Raw genomic sequence first — 21,424 nt, 5'->3', positions numbered from 1 at the left:
TTGTTAGGGTGACGCGACAAATAGTCTGCGGGGTTGTTGGTCCCGGGCCTATACACAAGCTTTACCCCATATTCCATTAGAGCCAGCATCCACCTCTCGATTCGGGGCGGCGGCTTCGATGATGCGCCCGCCAGTATTGGCAGCAAAGGCTTGTGGTCGGTGACTACCACAACTGGCTTGCCCAAAATGTACAGGCGGAAATGCCGACAGCCCCATAGGATGGCCAGTGCTTCCCTTTCGATCTGTGAATATCTCATCTCTGTACTGGAAAGCGCTTTGCTGGCATAGGCAATGGGTCTCATCTCGCCACGCTCATCCGGTTGCAGCAACACCGCCCCTACACCCACGGGGCTGGCATCCACCACCACTTCTGACTCCACGGCCGGGTTGAAGTACGCCATGGTGTCTGTGTCTGATAGAGCATTCTTGAGGGCCTGAAACGCCTCTTGTTCTCGGGATTCCCATTTCCATACCGCGTCATTTCTTGTCAGAGCCCTGAGAGGCTCCGCCATCGACGCTAGTCCCCTGATGAACAGCCCACAATAAGTCACCATTCCTAGGAAGCTCCTTACCTCCGTGGGGGATTGTGGTGCTGCTGCCTCCTTTATGTCTCTGACCTTTGCCGGGTCTGGTGACACACCTGCAGCCTGAAAGATGAAGCCGAAGAACCCTATCCGGTCTTTAAAAAATTCGCATTTTTGGCGATGTAAAGTGAGACCCAGTTCTTTCAACCTCCTTAGAGTACACTTCAACCTTCTCAGGTGCTCCGTCTCAGAGTCTGCGAACACTAAAATGTCATCACTCATGTTTATAACGCCTTGAAGGCCGGCCAGTGCCCCCCTTATAGTGTTCTGAAAGACTTCAGCCGCCGACGAGATGCCAAAACTCAGGCGCTTAAATTGGTAGAGGCCTTCGTGGGTTGTGAAGGTTGTAATAAATCGGGAGTCCGGGTGAAGTTCCAACTGGTGATAGCCGGCCCGTAGATCCAGCTTTGAGAACACACGTGCCCCTTGGAGTTCCCCCACAATGGGCCTCATTACGACCCTGGCGGAAATGGAAAAATGATGGCGGAAATGCAATACCGCCATCGAACACCGCTCGTTGCGATTATGACCCGTCACCGTAAAGTACGATGCCATTAGCGACACCGCAGTGAACGGCAACGCTAACTGCACCAAGTACGCGCACGCGCGCCTTGCAAAACCGGAATCACCGCCATAGCGCAACGGTACGCGAATTCTGACCCTAGCGGACATGTACTGAACGCCATCAAGCACGTCGTAAAGTACCATTCCGCCATGGCGAGAAATACGGCATCGTGAACCAACCGTAAATGGCCCACTGAGTGCCTGTACTCCACTCCCTGGCCACATTGCACAACTCCTGGCAGGCGCAATGTACTCACACTATGCAACCAGTGAAATCTACGATCCACCCATGCATGCCAACGTAGAAATGCATGCAGGGGCTCAAAGCGCCCCGTGAGTGGGCATCCATGTACGGCATGTCACCATAGCCGTACTGATGCAGCACAGGCATGTGAAGGTACAATACATCAAAATGAAAATCAAGAACACATGACACAAAACAACAGTAGTCCCCCATCGCTTGCCACCAGCGCAAGGCAACATCCGAAACAGCATCCTGAGGGGGATTGCACCAGCCCTGTACTCTTGCCAGTAAACAACCCAACCATCAGCAGAAGCATGTACCACACAAGTTGGCAGAGTGACTGAGCAGCCAGGCTCATCCCAAGAGGGGCCGATGGGAGCTGCAGGGCACAGATGGCATGAATACAGAAGCTATTCCAATGGACATGACCCCAGTCCCCCTCCAACAAACGCACGCAAACACAGGCACCTGTGACCAGCCACATTCTGAACATCCCATCATTCCACCAATCGACCTGGCTGACAGGCACCAGTCGGCCAAAAGCCAATCCCCCGCCCCTGAACAGCACATCATGTAAACAGTCACAATGGCAGCCCCTATCCGTGACCATACTGTGCTACGTAGGCAAACGCGGCCAGTACTGTACCACACAACTCAACTCAGAAGGCGGAACACAATGCAGATCATCTCGCAATACATACCGCCACAAATCGAAAATCGCCACATCACCTGCAAAGAATAACGCAACACGACAAATATCGGAATACAATTTAAATGCACATCCAAATGACAAAGGCCCCACAGCAATTTGCAAAATAACACCAAAACATCCATCATCACCGAGGGCTGCATCTGCAATAATTGACCAGCTTCCACTTGTGTGACGCCCTGTACCATCATGGCACACAGGGCCTACATCAACGTTCCAAAAGGCAACATGGAAGCGGCAAGAACCGCAGGTCCGTCCCATGAGGCAGGCACTAGTCGAGCTGAAAGGCCGAAATGTTGCACCTAGCCACCAGTACAGCGTAAGGGCATGTGGCCCATTGGCGATCGTCCCATAAGATCGAAATGGTGCTCCACTGATTCACCCGAAGCTGCAGGTGTCGAGAGTAAAACCCATCTGGAGGAGTGGCGTAGAGATGGCATCTGCAATAGGGCAGGAGATACCTGTCACCCAAATGAAACACAAATTAACCGATTGCATTACGGGACTCATGATGCATTACAATCTTCATTCAACACACCAAATCCACACCCATATGCATGCTAGCCCACTCCAAAGGAATATACAGACCCCTAAATCAGTATCGATTCATAACGAAATCAATCGAGGTAAATACACCATTGGCAACGTCGGTTACTGTGCATGCGTCCGTCAAGATAGAACCCATGACATGGGATTAGTAACGTGCCTAGACACAAGTGTATGAAGGCGCGTCGAGACAGGGAGGATCCGACAAGGGCAGATAGACGTAAGTCCCACTATGGCAGCCTTGCATCACATAGCGCAGGGGAAGGGGAGTGATTCAAAAAACCCATGTACATGGCAGACCCTAAACGGAATCATCTGTCCATGCATCCATTCATCATTCCCTCATCCCGCAATGAAAACGCATGAATATTCACTCACATAATATGTGAAACTTCCATCGCGTCTGTGCGTAATGCAGTCTGCAAAAACCACTGTGCTCCTGCCCGGATCTGTAGTGTTGTGAAGCAAGATGGATTTGGGAACGTCCTGCCTTATCGTCCACTACGCTATTGCGCATCCCATTCAATTCATATCATTCATTGCTTGCTCGTTATGGGCCATGTCCCAAGGACATTCTACAATAGAACGTTACATTCCCAGCCAGACCTGTGGGCGTATCCTCGCCGCTACTTCAAAACCAAAAATGCTGGCCTTCGAATTCCTCACTTGCAACATTACGTCGAAAAGGCTTCTGTGAACGCTTGCATTCACAATTACATCAATGTAGTGCGGCTGTGTGTCATAATGCTAACTGGCTGCAATCACAAATGGGACGCCACGCCCGTCGGTGAAGTACGTTACTGTGCTGCATGAGGGTCGGCCATCGATCGAGCCCTACATACCACTGACTCTTCACAGGTATGTAAGCGGCTGCAATCATAGCATGTGTAACAATGGGAGCATAGCATGAAAATCAGTCAAAGTACATCACACTGCCATCGGGATTTGATACATGATTCCAATTCCAAGATGCCATGCGGCCAAATGCAGCCTTACGTGCGGGACGTGCTCGGCCAGAAGGGATTGCATCTGCCACAGATTCATTCAATCAGCACAGGTGGAGGCCATACAGGCCGACAGCACATATATAGCAGACCCAAACCCCTCCCACAACCACTCCCACTCCAAAATGCTACCGGCAGGACTAGCGATGTTGGGCCTGGGGGACCAGATAGCACTGCAAGTGCTACAACTACAAGAAGACGACGAACAACAACAGGTACAACAACCGGGCGCACAGGGGAGACGGAGGAGAAGGAGGAGGAGGAGGGCAAGGCAGGGTCAGCAAGGCCCACAAGCACTGCCACTACCACCACGCAGGCGGCCCACAATCCCACGCCTCCGAGCTGATCCGTTCAACCTCACTGCTGAGCAGATCCACACCCTCTACCGTTTGGACCGGGACACCATAATCGCCATTGTGGACATGACACATGCTGACCTCGTGAGCATGATAGATAGCCCAACCGCCATCCCACCCCTACTGAAGGTGGTGTCTGTACTCCACTTCCTGGCCACAGGCACCTACCAGCACACAGTGGGACAGTTGCATGGCATTTCACAGCCACTGTTCTCACGGACACTCTTCCAAGTGCACGATGCCCTCCTGAAGCACGCCGACGACCACATCACACTACCACGCACGTACCAGGAGATTACCAACGCAAAAGTGGGATTCCATGCACTTGGCGGCATCCCGGGTTGCATTGGTGCCATCGACTGCACCCATGTTGAATTGGTTGTCCCACATGCCATGGAGGTCCAGTACCGCAACCGGAAACAATTTCATTCAATCAATGTGCAAATGGTGTGTGACTCCAACAAGATCTTTACGCATTGTTGTGCCAGATTTCCAGGATCTACCCATGATTCTATGGTCCTGAGGAACACAAGAATACCACGCTACATGGAGCGACACGCAGGGCACAGATCCTGGCTACTCGGTGAGTCTCATTCCATGCATGACATCGTGGCCCATTTGATGCGTCAATGACCTTGCAGGAGGGGGGGGGGGCTACTTAGCACTATCATTCCACTGACACCCTTTATTCGTCTCATACAGGTGATGCCGGGTATCCACTGAAGAGATGGCTCCTTACACCAATCCGGAACCCACAGAACGAGCATGAGGAGGACTACAACCATGCCCACTCACGTACCCGTGTGGTCATTGAACAGGCATTCGGCCTACTGAAGGCTCGTTTCCGCAGCCTCAGCAGGTCTGGCGGGGCACTCATGTACAGCCATGAGAAGGTTTCTAAGATGGTCATGGCATGTGTCATGCTGCACAACATGTGCATACGTAGGAATGTGCCCATGCCCCCTGACGCTGTACTGCATGCACCTGAAGATGATGATGATGATGATGAGGGTGGGGATGTGGAGGCACCTCAAGGAGTCCATGAGGCACAGGATGCACGTGCAATCCGACAGAGCATCATAGATGCATGCTTCTAGCAACCACGCATGGTGCCTATTACACGGAAAGGGGACCTGTGGCACTGTGTGTGTGTAGTACAGGCACATTGTGGACTGTACGCCTATGAAGGCCTCGTACGCAAATATCAATGTCCACACATGTCATTGGATGATAATGAGGTGCTGTATTGTTAATGTGATTTGATTTATACACCCTATGGACCCGCCACCCAGTGAAGCCCAACACACCCCCTCCACCCTACTACCTCCCCCCCCAACACCAGTGTCCAAATATGCATGCTGTCCGTGGGTAGACGCTATTGCAAGCCCCCTCTACGGGTATCAGGGGCACCCCTGCCCGTGGAGCGCAGGTTCCTGCCAGATCTGCGTTGGGGGCTGCCCTGGACGGAACTTGCCACGGATGATGTCTCTGCCTGCTCGCGTCCATGCATGTCTCTGAGGGTTTGTGAGAGCTCCGAGAGCACACGGCGCACAGCAGCAAGTTCAGCACAAACGTCTTTGGACGTCGCATGCAGTTCCCCCCTCAGGCTCTCGGTGCTTTTCTCCATTTGTGCTCTCAGGCTCTCGGTGCTTTTCTCCATTTGTGCTCTCAGGCTCTCGGTGCTTTTCTCCATTTGTGCTCTCAGGCTCTCGGTGCTTCTCTCCATTTCTCCCCTGAGGCTCTCACTACTTTTCTCTATTTGTGCCCTGAGTGTCTCGGTGGATGTTTCCATGGCTGCCCTGGAACCCCCGCATTCATTTGCATGGTCCTTGAGTAGCGTGGACACTTCCTGCTGTTGCTCGATCAGCAGGTCGAGGGACTGTTGCCTCTGCTGGGCCATGGACATTTGCGGTGGTGTGACAGGGGGGCTGCTCAACACATGTTGCCTTGGCACAGGACTTGTGGGGGTTGGCCAGTCGTCGTCTTCAGGGTGCCCCTGCGTGGTTTCGTCATGGTGTAGGGGATGGAACATGCAGGGGGATTGGGAAAGGTCATGGATGGTACCTACGTCGCCAGCACTGTTTTCCGTGTCGGAGCATGCTGGCATGACAGCTGTGTCACCTATGGTGCTGCTACCACCAGAGGCAGTGCCATCAGATACGTTCTTTGGGGGGACCTGTGGTGCTGGGGTTGTGGACTTGCTGGCTGCTGGGGTGCCTGTTGCAGTCCCCTCCAGTGTGCTGCCACTTGATTCCTGCTGCTGCCGTGTCTTGATCCTTGCACCTGAGGTGGAGGCTCTTGGGACGTTGGTCCTGGCCCTCTTTGCAGGCGTGCTGGTAGGGGTGTCCTGCAGCTCGTCGTTGGTATCGGACCCTGTGGTGGAGTAAAGAGGGGCGAGCGTTAGTTATGGGTCTGTCGGATTTGGAATGGCAACGTATCAAATGCATTGGGGTGGTACATGAGGCTGATTTGGGACTGGGCCTTGGAGGTGGTCTCATTTTCGTGTGGATTGAGGATGCATTCATTTGGCTGCCTGCAGTTAGGGGGTGCATGCTGCACATGTAGGGGTTGTTTATGGCATCTTGATTGATTTGTTTATTCATTCTGACTTTTAGAGGGCGCTGTCAGGGCAAAGTATGTATTGCACTATGGGGTCACATGGTACTGCACATGTTCGTGTTTTGTGGATTTCGCATTGTTTCTCTTGGCCAACCTACCTGATTCTCCGGATGTCGGCACTCCTTTCTCCATCCCTCCGACTCCCTCTATGCTCTCCATTCCTATGGTGGAGGCGCAGATATCCTCCCAGGGGGTCAACTTGATGGGCGACTCTGAACCCCCCCCGGTAGCTGTGGCGATGTTCCTGTTCGCAGAAAGTATGCTGCGTACGCGGATCCGCAGGTCGTCCCACCGCTTGCGACTTTGCTGTGGCGTGCGGGGTGTTGTCCCCACCGCACTTACGCGCTGTGCCACCAGGGCCCATATGGCCTTCTTGTTGGCAAGGGCCGTCCTGGTCATTTGACTGGAGAAGACGACGGCGGCATTTTCCTGGAGGGTCTCGGTGAGCACGGTCAGTTCCTCTCGGGAGAAGTGTACCTGCCGCTTGCGATCACACGCTTTCTTGGCTACCTTTCCCATATTTATTTTTTTAACTGGGGTTGCTAACGGGTTGGGATGTGTGTCAGGGTCGGATTTTTAATGGTTGTGTTGGGATTCGGATTTTATAGTTGTGCGGCGTGCTGTTTCCCGTTCCGGCCACATGCTTTTACTTCCGTTTCCGTATATTTACGGTGCCCGTAATTTGCGGTGCCCGCTCGTTACGGTGACCGCTCATTACGGTGACCGCTAAGATGGGTGGCGGTATTGCACCTGGTGCAGCGTACGGCGGCGGTAAGGGCCGTTTTGGGGTCATTTCCGCCATCGCAGCCTTTCGGATTCCGCCATGGCGTAATGCTCGTGCCCGATGGGTCGTAATTAGCCGCACTTTGCTCCTTCGTGCAATGGCGGAAACGCTATTTACGCTGTTGCGGTCCGGTCAGTCACTTTCCGCCAGGGTCGTAATGAGGCCCAATGTCATCAAGTGTTGGTGTTAAGTGTCTCTCCCTCTTAATCGCGGCGTTGGGGAGGCGCATATCAACACAGATCCTTACCGCTCCTGGCTGCTTAGGTTTGGGAGCGACCACTATAGGCGATACCCAGGGTGTGGGTCCCTCCACCCTTTCAATAATATCCATGCTGATGAGCGACCTCAGTTCTTCCTCAACCTTCTCCCTGAGATGAAACGGGATCCTCCTATGCTTGAGGGCAACTGGTCTGATGGTGTCGTCGATGTGTAGCCTTATCAGGGGCGCTTTCAACTTCCCGACCCCTTCAAATATGTCTGCATACTTGTCGAGTAAACTCACAATGTCCACTTGATACACCTCCCATGCAAAATGCACCAAGTCAAGGGCTTCAGACGCGGCACAGCTGAGCAACGAATGGGGACTCACGTCTGTGACAAAGAATCGCGCTCTGATGATCCTGTCACCCTTTTTGACTGGCGTGATAAACACCCCTTTGATAGGTAGTGGGGCATCTCCACCAAAAGTGAATATCTTTGCTGCCGAACTGTCCAGTGGGGGAGGACCTGGTAACCTCTGATAGTGGTCCTCGGCCAACACACATACTGATGCGCCAGTATCAATCAGGACCTGTGTCGGCACACCTTGAATGTTCACCATGCATTTGGGCTGTCTCTTCTTCTTAGCCACAGAGGCTAGGTTTGAGATGAAGAATACCTCTTCTTCGTCCTCCTCCTCCTCTTCGGCCAGCTGCAGCCGCTGTATTTCTTGTTCAAGTGCCGCAATGCTCCTTTGTCTTCTGGGCCCACTGCTACTACTTCGTGCTGGGCCTCTCGGCACCGGAATGGGAGCCGGAGCACGACACATCCGGGCGTAGTGCCCTGGCTTGCCGCACCGGCCGCACGACCTCGACACGGCTGGGCATTCTTCTGCATGGGGTAGGTCGTACCCGCAAGCCGGACACATCGATCCCGACTCGGGAGGACGAGTCTCTTGCCTTCTTTGTCCCCACTTGTCCTTTATTCCGGGCCGTTTGCTTATGGCAAATGCATCTTTGGACGTGCTTGGATGCCTTGCAGCATCCATCTTGGCTCCTCTCACATCCGCCAGCTCATATATTCTGCCGCTATCTAGGATCTGCAGCAGAGTCCACCCCGGTTCCCTTAGCACTTGCCTTCTTAATTTTCCGGAGTTACAGCCTTGGATGAGTTGAGTTGGTTCCGTATCATTAGCTCATCATTATCCCACCGACACGTGGTGGCCATCGACCTCAACCTGGCGCAGAACTGATCAAGGGATTCTCCTTCTCTCTGCTTCTCACCACAAAAGAGAAACCTCTCGTAGTCAACATTTGAGAGAGGAATAAAGTGGTTCTCCAGCGCAGTTTTGACAGTATTGTACGTCACCACCTGCAGGTTGCATGATTCGAAAATACGTAAAAAGTCCAGCCCCGCAGAGTATAGCAGCGTGGCCCTCTTCGCATTATCATCGGTGATGCCAGTTGCTGTAAAGTACATCTCGAGTTTCTTAATCCATAGCAACCACCAAGGCCCCAATTTGGATGGGGGGCCAGGCACATCAAACTCTTGCATCGGTAGCAGAGACCCTTGTTGCGGCCTGACTGTACCTGCCGCAGTTCCTTCCTCCCCATCGCTTTCCGCCATGATTTCAGGTCGCACAGGCACCTCCTGGTGGTGTAGAGGCCGCAAACCTTACTTGGGGTTCTTGAGGCTGTTGCCAGACGGTCGCCCACTGTGTCTCGTCTCGGGTTTCTTTCCTGGAGGCGTCAGCGTTCCAGAGAAAAAGAAGAAAGTCGTCCCCGGGTGCTGGGGGGAACAACCAAAGTTCCAAAAATTGAGCGTATCAAACTGTACAGCGGCGCACGAGCACCTATTCAGGCCGCTACCGCTGCACGTGCATCACGGGATCATCCGCGTCGGGTCCGTGTCTCGCTCCGACACGCAGCACTGCCTATCACTCTCTCTCGCGGCTGCAGTGCGTACATGCACGACGTTGCCGTGGCGATCGTTCCCCTCGTTGCCAGTTGTTATGGAGTTCCCCGTGTCTCGGGGAACTGCCAGGCAATCATGCGGCCACTCACACGCACACAGCACAAGAAGACAAGGGACGCGCTGTTGGTCTGTATGCGTCCCGGCGCGAACTGCCGCTCGGGCGCGGTTTATTGTAACTGCGCATGCGTGGCCGAGAATGAGGCCCACGCATGCGCGATAGTGGCGCTGGGACGTCACACTCACCATGGTCAAACTGGGCCTAACTGTATGGAAGAGGGCGTGGAAAACTCAAGGGACACGAGACCCCTGCTCCATGCAAATTCCCCTTGCGGGACTAGTTGGTGCCCATACAGAGACCCTTGCGACATATTGAACACATTGGGAAGGCAAGGGAGTGGCCCAGATTGGGGCTATATGGCAAGACGGGCAATGGTTGGAATTCCAGAACCTGATGGAAGAGCAGGGCATACACAGAGGTCAATTTATATTGTACAACAGCTTGGGCCAGACGATCGGAAAGCGGTGGACGACATTACCCGAAGGGGCAGACACCGAGGGGGGGCTATATGCGTGGCATGACGTGTCCGAAGGGGGACACACAGTATCCAGACTCTAAGAACAGCTCCTGGCAAGCAATAACGTGCAAGAGCTGCAAGCACGGGCAAGATGGAAAGAGGAACTCGGAAAACCTTCACAGACGAGGAATGGTCCAGGGCCCTCCGGTACACAAAGAAAGTCTCTAGGAACACAAGATTTAGACAAGCACAGCTCTACCTCACACACAGAGCGTACCTCACGCCCAGGTGAATGTCCACCATGGGAAACAAGCACACCCGATCCTGCCCGCGATGCACGGCACAGAAAACAGACATGCTGCACATGTTTTGGTCCTGTCCGGTGATAACAGAATTTTGGGACACTGTTAGAGGAAAGGCGGCTGAAGGCGGAATCCACATCCAAGCGCGGTCACCAGAGACCTATTTACTGGGCCTGTTCCCAAGAGACAGCAAACAAAGGACACACATAGAAAAAATGAAAGACTTAATGTGCATACTGGCGAAGCGCAGCATAGCAATGGCATGGAACTCAAGGATGGGGCCCAACATAGAGACCTGGTTGGCAGACCCAAAGAAATGGACAATAGCCGAAACATCAGTGTGGACTAGAGCACTGCATGGGAGAGAGAGTGAGAGTGGAGCCAAGAAACTTGCATGAAACTCGCTAATAGAGGAACTGTTTGAACGCAAAGAAAGGAATAGCACAAGCGACCCCAGTGGCCCGGAGGATTGTTGATAAGCTGGCACTAATGTGGGGGGAAAGCCCTCATTGAGGAAGGAGGCGGGCTGAGGTGACCCAACTCAGTCAATGCAGGAGCCTGGGGGGACAATCCGGTGGCGATACAAAACACTGAGGACATGGGCGAAAGAGGCCATGGAAGAGAGCCAAAAACGTTGGTAACAAAGAGCAGAATCCCAACATGAAGTTCCAGTTTGTGTGTGATGTTTGTTGTTGTTGGTTGTTATCTATTCTAAAACAATAGAGTTTTTTTTTTAAAAAAAACAAATACCTAGCAGTACAACATTACACAACCACGGGAGGTTGCAAGGATCAACAGAAGCAATCAACTCTTACCTCTGGAACAGACCTGAAGCGAACAGGTTGCGTAGCACTGCTTCGCTGACTCTGGACCCCTCCCTGGAATCCCTGTTGATGTAGTAGAATCTCGTGAAGTTGTGCGTGGACCTCCACGTAGCAGACCTGCAGTTGTCCAGCAGGGGCACACCAGTCACGAACGCCGTCGTCGCAGTGATCGCTCTGGTGGAGTGGGCTCTCAGATGGCTGTGTAGCAGTCGATTCGCCAATCGATGACAGTGAGTGATGCAGCCGGAGAGCCACCTTCAGATGGAAGCCTGGGACAAGGCCTTCCACTGGTTCACAGACCAAAAGTTCACGAACAGTTGAAAAGTCTTGTGAAAACTCTTTGTGCTTGTCACATAGAACTTCAGGGCACAAGCAATGTCCAGCGAGTGCAAGACCCTTTCAGTCGGTGATGATGGCTTCGGAAAAAACACAGGTAACACCAAACGCTCAATGAGGTGGAATTACGACCGAACCTTCGGCATGAAAGTGCAAAGTCAGATATGGCTGCTTGCAGGATAGGGCCTGGATCTCACCCACTCTCCTGGCAGATGTGATGGCCACCAGGAAAGATGTTTTCCACGAGAGGAACTTGCGAGAGGCCTGATGCATCGGCTCGAAGCGTGCCCCCATGAGCCTTGTCAGCACCACGTTGATTTCCCACGCCGGGGCCGGAGCCTTCACCAGCGGGAAAGAGCGAAACAGTCCTTTAAAGGAAATCCTTGACGAGTTCATGGGACCAAAGTGAAGATCTTCCTGGAGACCTGGTGTAGCGGGAGATAGCAGCCAGATGTACTTTGATGGAGGCGTGTGCCAGACCGGCCTTGGCCAAGGATAGAAAGTATGGCAGAATCTGCGGGGCTATGACCCTCAGAGGAGTAATCTTCTTAGACCGGCACCACGTCGCGAAACGCTTCCATTTGTGACCCTAGCACTTCAAAGTCGATGACGCCATGGCCTTGGCAAGGACTTCCCTACAGTCCACAGGCAATTCATACCCTCCAAACCTTGGGGCTGCAGGAACCAAGCCTTCAGGTTCAGTGATCCTAGGCCGTGGGGAATGATTACGCCTCCTTCTCTGGTGAGAAGATCCTCGACTACTGGCAGCTTGACCGGAGGCGGCGCTGACAGGCTGAGAAGCTCTGGGTATCAAATAGGCCTCAGTCATGCAGGGGCGATGAGGATCATGAGTGTGTTGATGACTCGTAGCAGGAGAGGCAACGGTTAAAATGTGTAGAGAAACAGGCTGTCCCACAGGAAGGAGATGGCCTCCCCCAGGCTCCTCAGTAGGTGGAATCTGCCGGACAAACCTCTGGCATTTAGAGTTTGCCGTGTGTTAAGATGGATTTCTGAACTCTGACCTGGTGAGTAGAGGTTCAGAAGGCCAGCCTAGTTTCTTGCAACAGGGTAACCTTCTAGACAAGCCAGACCAATAAAGGTAGGTATGGCAGCAGTCAAGACTAGGTCTCAGGAGGGGTGAGGGTGACTGAAAGACCTTAATGAGCACAGAGTAAAGGACACTTACAAATCACTCCCAGTCAGGGGTATATATATCAAAAATACAAATACATTTATTCCAAGGCCTTTGCAATTCAACACACAGTAAGAAAATCACAACAATACTATTAAACCAACACAATCCTATCTATACACATATATACAAGACCAAAGGGGTCCAAAGGATAAATGCACCAAATGGGTCCACAACCTAAACAGGGAAGGAAGCAGGCAGTGCAAATAGTCTTTAGGCCCTTCTGCATCAAACACAATACTAACTGAAAGGCAGTCCAATCCCTAAAATGAGGAGAGTCTAATGCTCAAATGTACTTGCGAAGCTTGCGCTCGCGGTAGTTCAAATGGGCAAAGCCGGGTCTTTTGTAGGGGCTATAGCAGCTCAGGAAGGTAGGTGGGGTGATGCAGAATAGGTTCCCACTATTCGAGGCGGGCCTCCACTTGAGGCCAGAGTCGATTCCAAGAGTTGGGAATAGTTCGCTAGTTTGCACTAGCAGTGGAAAGGAGAGGGGCCCTCAGGGGCCACTCATGCGTAAAAATGGATGGATGCGCTAGGGGCTACCAGTTAGGGTTGCCATTACTCACCAACCCCGGCGCACACCGGACCAAACTTCGGCATTCTAGTCCACTTCTGTTGCAGGTTCAAATGCAGCAATCTCGCGGATCTGCGTCTTTCAGCGACGAAGATACAGCGTTGATTCCCCTACGGGACAGTGGCGATTTCTCTGCTCCTGGTGGATGGATCAGGCCAGATCCACTGTAGCAGGCTTAAGGGCACAGAGGACCACAGCTGCAATGAGCTTGCCAAGTTTGTCACCACGGCTAGGCGACACAGCAACAGCGTAAACTCTGGTTCAGGTGCACTCACTTTTCTCCAGACCTGGGAATGCCAAACTCGGTGTGAGAGTGCCATGAACACAGAGCTTGCGATGTGCCAAGTTTCAAGGGCCTCCTTGAAACAGCAGCGGTATCAGGGCAAAACGTCTGCGCAAGCTGGTCAGTCCACTGGTTGGCCCAGGGACACTTCCGAAAAGGCTTATTTCCAGGTTAAGATGAAGGTGCGAGAATAGTTGGTCCCACTATTCTAATGGGTCGAAGCATCTTCGCAGACCTTCTAGGACGACCAGATGCAGAGGGGTCCAGTGGGACAACAGCTGGCTCAGGGCACCAAACCTTCAAGCAGGTCACCAGGGGTTCCTCGACTCGGTTTCTTAGTTTCAGGATACTTGGATCCTATCCTTCGTTCAATGAGAACGCCAGAGATCGACATGGTATGGGTGTTTGGGGCCCTCTTATCCAGAACCTCCTTCGCGCCAAAACCAAGATGACCCAATGTGAGATCCGCTCACATACAGGCATACCATACGTAGACCAATCATAGACCACAGTGGTCGCAGGCATTCACAGCACTCCAGACTCTCTGGCACCCAGGATGTGTATTGGAAACAGACATTCCAGCCTACATACTGGGGCGTGCACACAAGGCATGCAGAAGCCTGCAAAAGCTTGGCCATTTGCAGGAAAATGCATGCCCAAATAAGGACTGACCCAGGTTGGCCCGACCTGGGGAAGGTGAAGGGGCAAGATGGCCAAAGGACAGGACAAAGAACCTTGTGGAGTGGCCATTTTGGAGCCAGGCCACCTAACCGTGCCAAACGCAGTAATCGCGGTTTATCTGGCAAGAAAGGGTTAAAAAAATGCAAAATGATAAGCTGCCACCAGCCCTGTCCAAAGCACATCTGCACTTATCCTAAAAAATCCTTCGAGAGTATCTAGGGCCTTTGGAAATGACTACACCCAAGTGCACTGTACTGTAAGGTACATTGTACACTTGTTGCAGAAAAGATGCAACATGGACAAGGACTAAGGAAAAACAAGCTTCTCCTTTGTTATGTAAGTATGGAATTTGGGTTTTTTCAACATTTTATATTATGCGGGGCGGATTGTTAGTGGAGTGGTGTGGGTGGGAACTGGCGTTGAAGTGTTGGTGGTGTGAGCGGGAGTGGGTGCTTGGGGGAGGTATTGTGGTGGCCGGGGACACACTTGCAGGGGCAGACCACAAATTGCTCCCCGGACCAGCTGAACAGTGCTGTTCCCCTGGAAGGGCAGTTTGCCACTATGCAGTCTGCACAATGTTTATTTTGTGTTTTAGGGGTTTCCATACACCCATTGGTCTTCGTCCCATTTCCTATCAGTGTGCAGTTCACCCTTCCGTGGTGGTAGATATTGATATTTTATTTCTATCGCGCTCATACACAAGTGTTTCAGAGCACGACAAGGCAAGGGAAGGGGAACAGGGGAGGACAAAAACAACGATCTTACTAGGCCCAGTGATTGAGAATGTGCAAGAGCAGGGTACAGGGAGAAGGTGACTGGGATGTGCCATGTATCTGGTTGAAGGAATTGAAAAGTTTGCAGATAGCAGCCTGACAGTTTGGATGTGTTATTGTTGTCCTGAGTACAGAATGTAATTCTTTTTTGTTTCCTTTGCAGTTGTGGCTAATTGAAAGCTTTTGCTGGCTTATGTAAGTAGTACGAAATGTGCTTTTCTAATTATGCAATGTAATGTGGGGGTAGATGGTTACTGTGGTGGGAGGGACTGTGGCTGTATTGTCAGTGGTATGGGTGATATGGGTGGAGATGTAATGTGGGCAATGATGGGTGTGGCCTGAATAGAGGAAGTTGGCTGCTTTGTAGGAAAGAAATGTGGTAAACATAATTACCACTTCTTTCTAAAATATGTTTGCGCTAGTAATGCAGATGGTCAATCCTTGTGATCATGCAATGCACACTTGGTATGGAGCTCTTTCCTTTTATTGGAACGGTCACCATTTGTGTCGTCCAAGTCCAGCAGTGGTCCCAGTGAGCATCGCCAGGGTCCCCATCCTTTTGCAGGGGGCAAAGCTGCAACGCAGGCCAGCCATAGGGGCCAGGACAGTCGGGGGTGATGTTGCTGGCCTTGAGCCTTGGGCGCCCATCTCCCATGTGGTTCTTTCATCCCCTAAGATCAGCAGTGGTTGCAGGGAGCCTCGGTAGGATCCCCATCCCTTCCTGAAGGGGAAAGCTGTAGCACTGGGCAGCCAGAGATCTAGGATGGTCAGGTTTGATGTGTGTGACCTTGGCTGCCTCTCTGCCTTGTTGGTCAACTGCCCCCAAAGTTCACCAGTGGTCCTGGAGCTTTGGCCGAAGCTCTCACAATTAAACTGTCCAAAATTGTATCCATTTGTGATGATTGGCGCATATTCTGCCGGGTGCCTATATTCAGAGAGCATACAATGCACACTTTCTGTGGAGTTAATTTCCTCTGTCAGAATAGTCACCCTGCCAAAATATCACGGTGCAGTACGTGCAAGTCACCTTACCACTATGCAGTAGAATCAGTGGGCAAGAGAAACAGAAACCTTCACTGATTACAATTGTGCCAGCACAACTGTGCCATTGGCACAAAGTGACATAGTGTGTCCTTCGCCTCTTTCCCAGAAAAGTATGAGGCAATTACGTATTGATCTACTGTTCTCTCACATGTGAAGTGCATGTGAGATTGGGTGAAGTGTACGTCTGGGATTGTTGCAAGACACATGTGTTGAAGCAGTAGTTGTGTTAATTGATAAACTGTATGGCTGGCCCTATTCATGGGGGTTTTCCTGTTTCCATTTCCTAGTGAGGATGAGGGTTGTGTGGACTGTTGGCCACTCATTCATCCAAAGGGCTGCAGGACATTTCAGAGGGGCAACCACATCTGGGTCTTGAAGGGATGCTCTCTCTGTCCACTGGTTTGATGTCGGGAGAATGTGCCTTCAGCAGCTCAGAGGAGTCATCAGCGATGCCCATGTAAAAGGAGATGTCCTCTCCCCTGACCTTATAGTGGTGCACCTGGGAGGAAATTATTTGACGTCTATCGGACGGAAAGGGGTACGCGAACTATTGATGGTGAAACTGCAATGGGTATCACAGAGGTTTCCAAACACTGTGGTGGCCTGGTCCCAGATGATTCCCAGGAGGGATTGGAGAACTCCAGGGCCATCAACGCCTCGCTGAGGAAACTGAATGGGGAGCTGGCAAGACTGACAAGGGGCAATGATTGAATTTGGACAATTCACCATGGCTTCATCAAAGGTGAACTCATGTTTCACCAAGACGGGGTGCACCTTTCAAAAAGAGGCATGGACATTTTCATTGCAGACATTTTGACATTTGCCCAGACGCTATGTTGTGGGGCGGGAGCCCAGTAATTGATGGATTTACTGCATTCTGTGGCATGGTAATACATTTGTGAGTAAATATGTTGACAGTGAGACTCCGACTTCCTAGTAATTGATTAGTGTTCATGACATGTCAATGTATTCAATATGTCGGTGCTGCTTATTTCTTTGCAAACCATCACCACTTTCAGCAGCCTAATTCCACTTGCTGGCCCTTGCAGTAGTTCTGTCCTTGTGGCCTTCCCTCTTCCAACACAGAACCCTATGAGCAGGGGGGTTTGTCGAAAGTGTGCCAGAAATTGTCTGGAAGGCCTTGCCATGTACTTTCCTTATCTTCACTGTCTGCGTCTTGATTGCCTCTGCCTTTTCAACTCGCCCAGTCACTAATATGTCAGGTTGCTTCTCACCTCCATTTCCCATCCACCAGCACCCCATGGTGCTATAATGACAATACAGATTGTGTTATTGTGGGATGTGGGTCTAGTGGCTTACCTTAGTACCTGAATAGAATTTCATTCTCACAGCAAATGTCCTCCGCCACCAATCTGGGAATTGTATTGAATTGATACACTAATGTTGAAGCCTCTTATTAGAGTTTCTCATGTCTTCTGGCTCTGATGCTGCTCACTGTTTTTTTTATTTTAGCCCATCTGCCCTCTTAATTTAATTATTGTTATTAGTTTTAAGTTAACATTTTGTTTATGTGTTTGTGTTTAACCAGGTTACTCACCGTAGTGACCACCTTACTCCTAGTCCATAGTCCCCTTTCCTCCATACTTATCCCTACGTCCTGTGGGACGGGACCGGAGCGCTTTGTAAAAGTATCCAAAATGTTCAACAAAAAAAGTTTCGTCCTTCCTCTCTTTCTACACGGGACCCGGCCGTAACCCCCCATCTTGGCTCTGCCCCACGCATCGCCCATCAGTCCTTTTCTATCGCCAGGTCAAAGACCTTTTAGCAATAACAGAGGAACCTCATTAGAGGGGACGGCTCGTGGGCGTATGGAGGAAAGGGGACCATGGACTAGGAGTAAGGTGGTCACTACGGTGAGTAACCTAGTTATACTCCTACATCCCGTCCCCTTTCCTCCATACTTATGGGAGATTCCCAAGCACTCCTTACAGGAACTATGGGTAGATGGAAAAAAAACCTTACTGAAACAGGTTCTTCAGCACAGCCTGACCAAACTGGGCATCAGCTCTTGAACTCAGGTCTAGACAATAATGTTTACAAAAAGCCGAGGTGGAGGCCCAAGTAGCCGCCTTGGCGATGGTCTCCCAGGGGACATATTTCTGAAAGGCAACCGCGGCTGCCTTGCCCCGCACCAGGTGTGCATGAATACCTTTAGGAGGCTTCAGCCCTTGAACGGTGTAAGACTCTGTAATGCAGGCCGCGATCCATCGTGAGATGGTCGACTTAGAGGCCTGCTTACCATGTGGATTACCAAAGGTGACGAACAGTTGAGAAGAGCTCCTAAGTTCGGAAGTTCTGTTAAGATAGAATTTAAGAGCCCTTTTAACATCCAGACATTGTAGAACCCTTTCCGCCTCTGAAGCGGGGTTCGGGAAAAAGACCGGCAAGGAACTAGACTGGGTGGAACTCAGAAACCACCTTCGGCAAGAAAGCAGGTTTTGTCCGTAGGACCACCTTATCCTTGTGAAAAGCCAAGAAGGGATGTTCCACCGACAAAGCATGGAGTTCACTCACGCGCCTTGCCGAAGTGACGGCCACCAAAAAGAACACTTTCCATGAGAGGTGCTTGAGGTCCACCTTGGTCATTGGTTCGAAAGGCTTATGGCACAGACCATCAGGACCACATTTAGATCCCACGGCGGGTGCAGATGTAACGCTCACCTTGTATCAACAGGGACGCCCTTGGACTGGGATCAGTTCTTGATTTTCGTTATGCTGCACTCTCCGTCCTGCCGTGCTTGGCAGGGGCGCCTCGTTGTTGGCGTAGTCCGCCAAGTTACTTCACTGGTGTTCGCCTGGAGTCCAGACCAGCTGCGACTCCTCCTTTCAGGTAAGTCTTTTAATGTTTCTTTTGAAAAAAAGTCTATGTTGATGAATGTCCCAGTAACCTTCTGCTTTTGTCTTGAAGAGGCTGATGGAGAATGCCGAGGCTGACTGCAGTGTTCGAGAAGGTAAGGATGCGCTAGATGCGGCACTGGAAGCATCCTTGCAAATGAGCTGACCTGTGCCTTGTTTCTTTTCAGGTCGCAGAGAATTCCTGGAAGCGACAATGGATTGGGGGACTGAGCGCCAAAAGGTGAGGTTCGTAATGGCGGAGGCCTTCCAGGTGAGATGGTAAGTAGCTTCTTGTTCTTGCCTCTCGTAATCCTGAATATGTAGCCGAGGAACGATGGAGATACCCTCGAAGGCTCCTACTGGATGAAGAGTTGGAGCTGAGCAGGTAAGAATAGCGATGTTCTTCCAGGCTGTTCGCCTGAGTGGGCCAGGATACAGAGCAGGACCCGGTGAATGGCACGCTGCAAAGCAGAATAACGCGAAGCACGTGCCCCGGGTCGGGCGTGGTTTAAATACCCGGCAGGTACCCCAGGTGCCTTAGGGGCGGACCCCGCCCAGAAGCTAGCCTGCTTGTTGCAGTTCCCCGATAATCCTCATGGGGGCAGCCATATTCCCCCATTGTCCATTGGAAACCATACTTGCCAAGTGCGCCTGGTGCAAACGGCGCCAGGATTGTGATTGTGTCCAAGGCACCCGCAACGGGCTAGTGTGGGCCTTTCTGGCCTTGGAACGGTACTGAGGTGGAGGCCATGGTGCCCAAGACCCACAACCAGGGCTTGGGGTCGTGACAGCACTCCCCCCCCAAGGCCCCTCTCACGGTGACCCTCCTGTCCGGGCCTGGCTTGTCTGGGTGCTCTTGATGGAAACGTTGAAGCAGGCGCGGAGCATAGATACATTCGTTGGGCTCCCACGTTCTGTACTGCGGACCGTAGCCCTTCCAGTCCACCAGGTAGTAGAGTTTTGTCCTCACATACTTAGAGTCCAGGATGCCCTTTACTTCATACTCAGGTTCTCCAAGGACGATTATGGGCCCTGGTGGGGTAGTAAGATGGGTTCCCAACTTTACTGGCTTTAGAAGTGACACGTGGAATACTGGGTGTACATTCATGTGGGCAGGTAATGATAACCTTACAGCAGCTGAGTTAATGACAGATTCCACTGGGTACAGTCCTAGAAACCGTGGGCGAAATGTCCTTTTCCCCTTAATAGGTATGTGTCTTGAGGCTAGCCATACTTGGTAGTCCAGAGCCTTGATGCAATGTTGATCTGCATATTTTTTCTGGCGTGCTTTGGCTAGTTGCAGATGTTCCTGAGCCCTCTTGAAGGCCTGGGTGATGGTCGTGTGGAGAGTGGTGACGGCTGGCATCTCCAGAGTTGTTGGAATGTCTAGCTCAGATGTGCGCTGGTGTCTTCTGTAAACCGTAAAGAACGGTGTTTGTCCCGTGCTGCTGTGTAAAGAGTTATTGTAGGCATATTCGGCAATCCATAAGAGGTCCTTCCAATCCCCTTCGGTTTGGTGGAGCATGTAGCGTAGGTACTGCTCAAGGGTCTGATTCGTTCTCTCGGTTTGACCGTCTGTTTGAGGGTGGTGACTAGTGGACAGTCGATGTCTATCTGGGCTAGAGAACAGCATTTTTTCCAGAAGTTGGACACAAACTGAGTTCGCAATCAGATATTAGGGCCGAAGGGAATCCATGTAAGTGCACTACCTGCTTGAGGAAGATCCGAGCGAGGCCGGAGGCATTGGGCAAACCCTTGAATGAGAAGAAATGATCCATTTTGGAGAATAGGTCCACGACCACTAGGATTGTGTCGTAGCCGTGTCAAGAAGGGAGGTCCGTGATAAAGTCTAGGGACAGTGTGTGCCACGGAGCCGGCGGAATGTCCAGAGGTTGGAGGAGTCCTGCGGGTCTCTGTTTGGAGGATTTGTTCTGGGCACAGATTCCACAAGATGTGACGAATTCAATTACGTCTTTGCGCCACGTCGGCCACCAGTAACTCCTTTTCACCTTGACCAAGGTCTTCGCAATTCCTGGGTGTCCCTCTATAAGAGAGTCATGGTACTCAGATATAACTTGTTCTTGCAGTTCCTTCACCGGCAGGAACAACTAGTTCCTATAGTACGGCAGTTGGTCCATAACACAAAAGTGCTCGTCTCTGGAGCCCCATTCTTGTAGTTGTTCCTGAGTTAGCACTTGCTGAACTTTGTATAAGAGCTCATCCTGGGTCATGGTGGTGGTGATGCTGAGGATTCTGTCATTAGTGATAATGGCCGCAGGATTGGGGGGGTACCAGTGCCTTTTCCTTGGTGCCCATGCGCGAAAGGGCATCTGCTTTGCCATTCTTAACCCCAGGTCGATACGTGATTACAAAATCGTACTCTGCAAAAAAAGAGCCCAACGTAGCTGCCGGGAGGACTGAGCTTTCGCGTCCTTAAAATATTGGAGATTTCGATGATCAGT

Source organism: Ambystoma mexicanum, chromosome 7p, assembly GCF_040938575.1.
Source record: "Ambystoma mexicanum isolate Mex_15411 chromosome 7p, UKY_AmexF1_1, whole genome shotgun sequence".
In the NCBI taxonomy this organism is placed as follows: Eukaryota; Metazoa; Chordata; class Amphibia; order Caudata; family Ambystomatidae; genus Ambystoma; species Ambystoma mexicanum.
Note: the sequence above shows the minus strand (reverse complement) of the source record.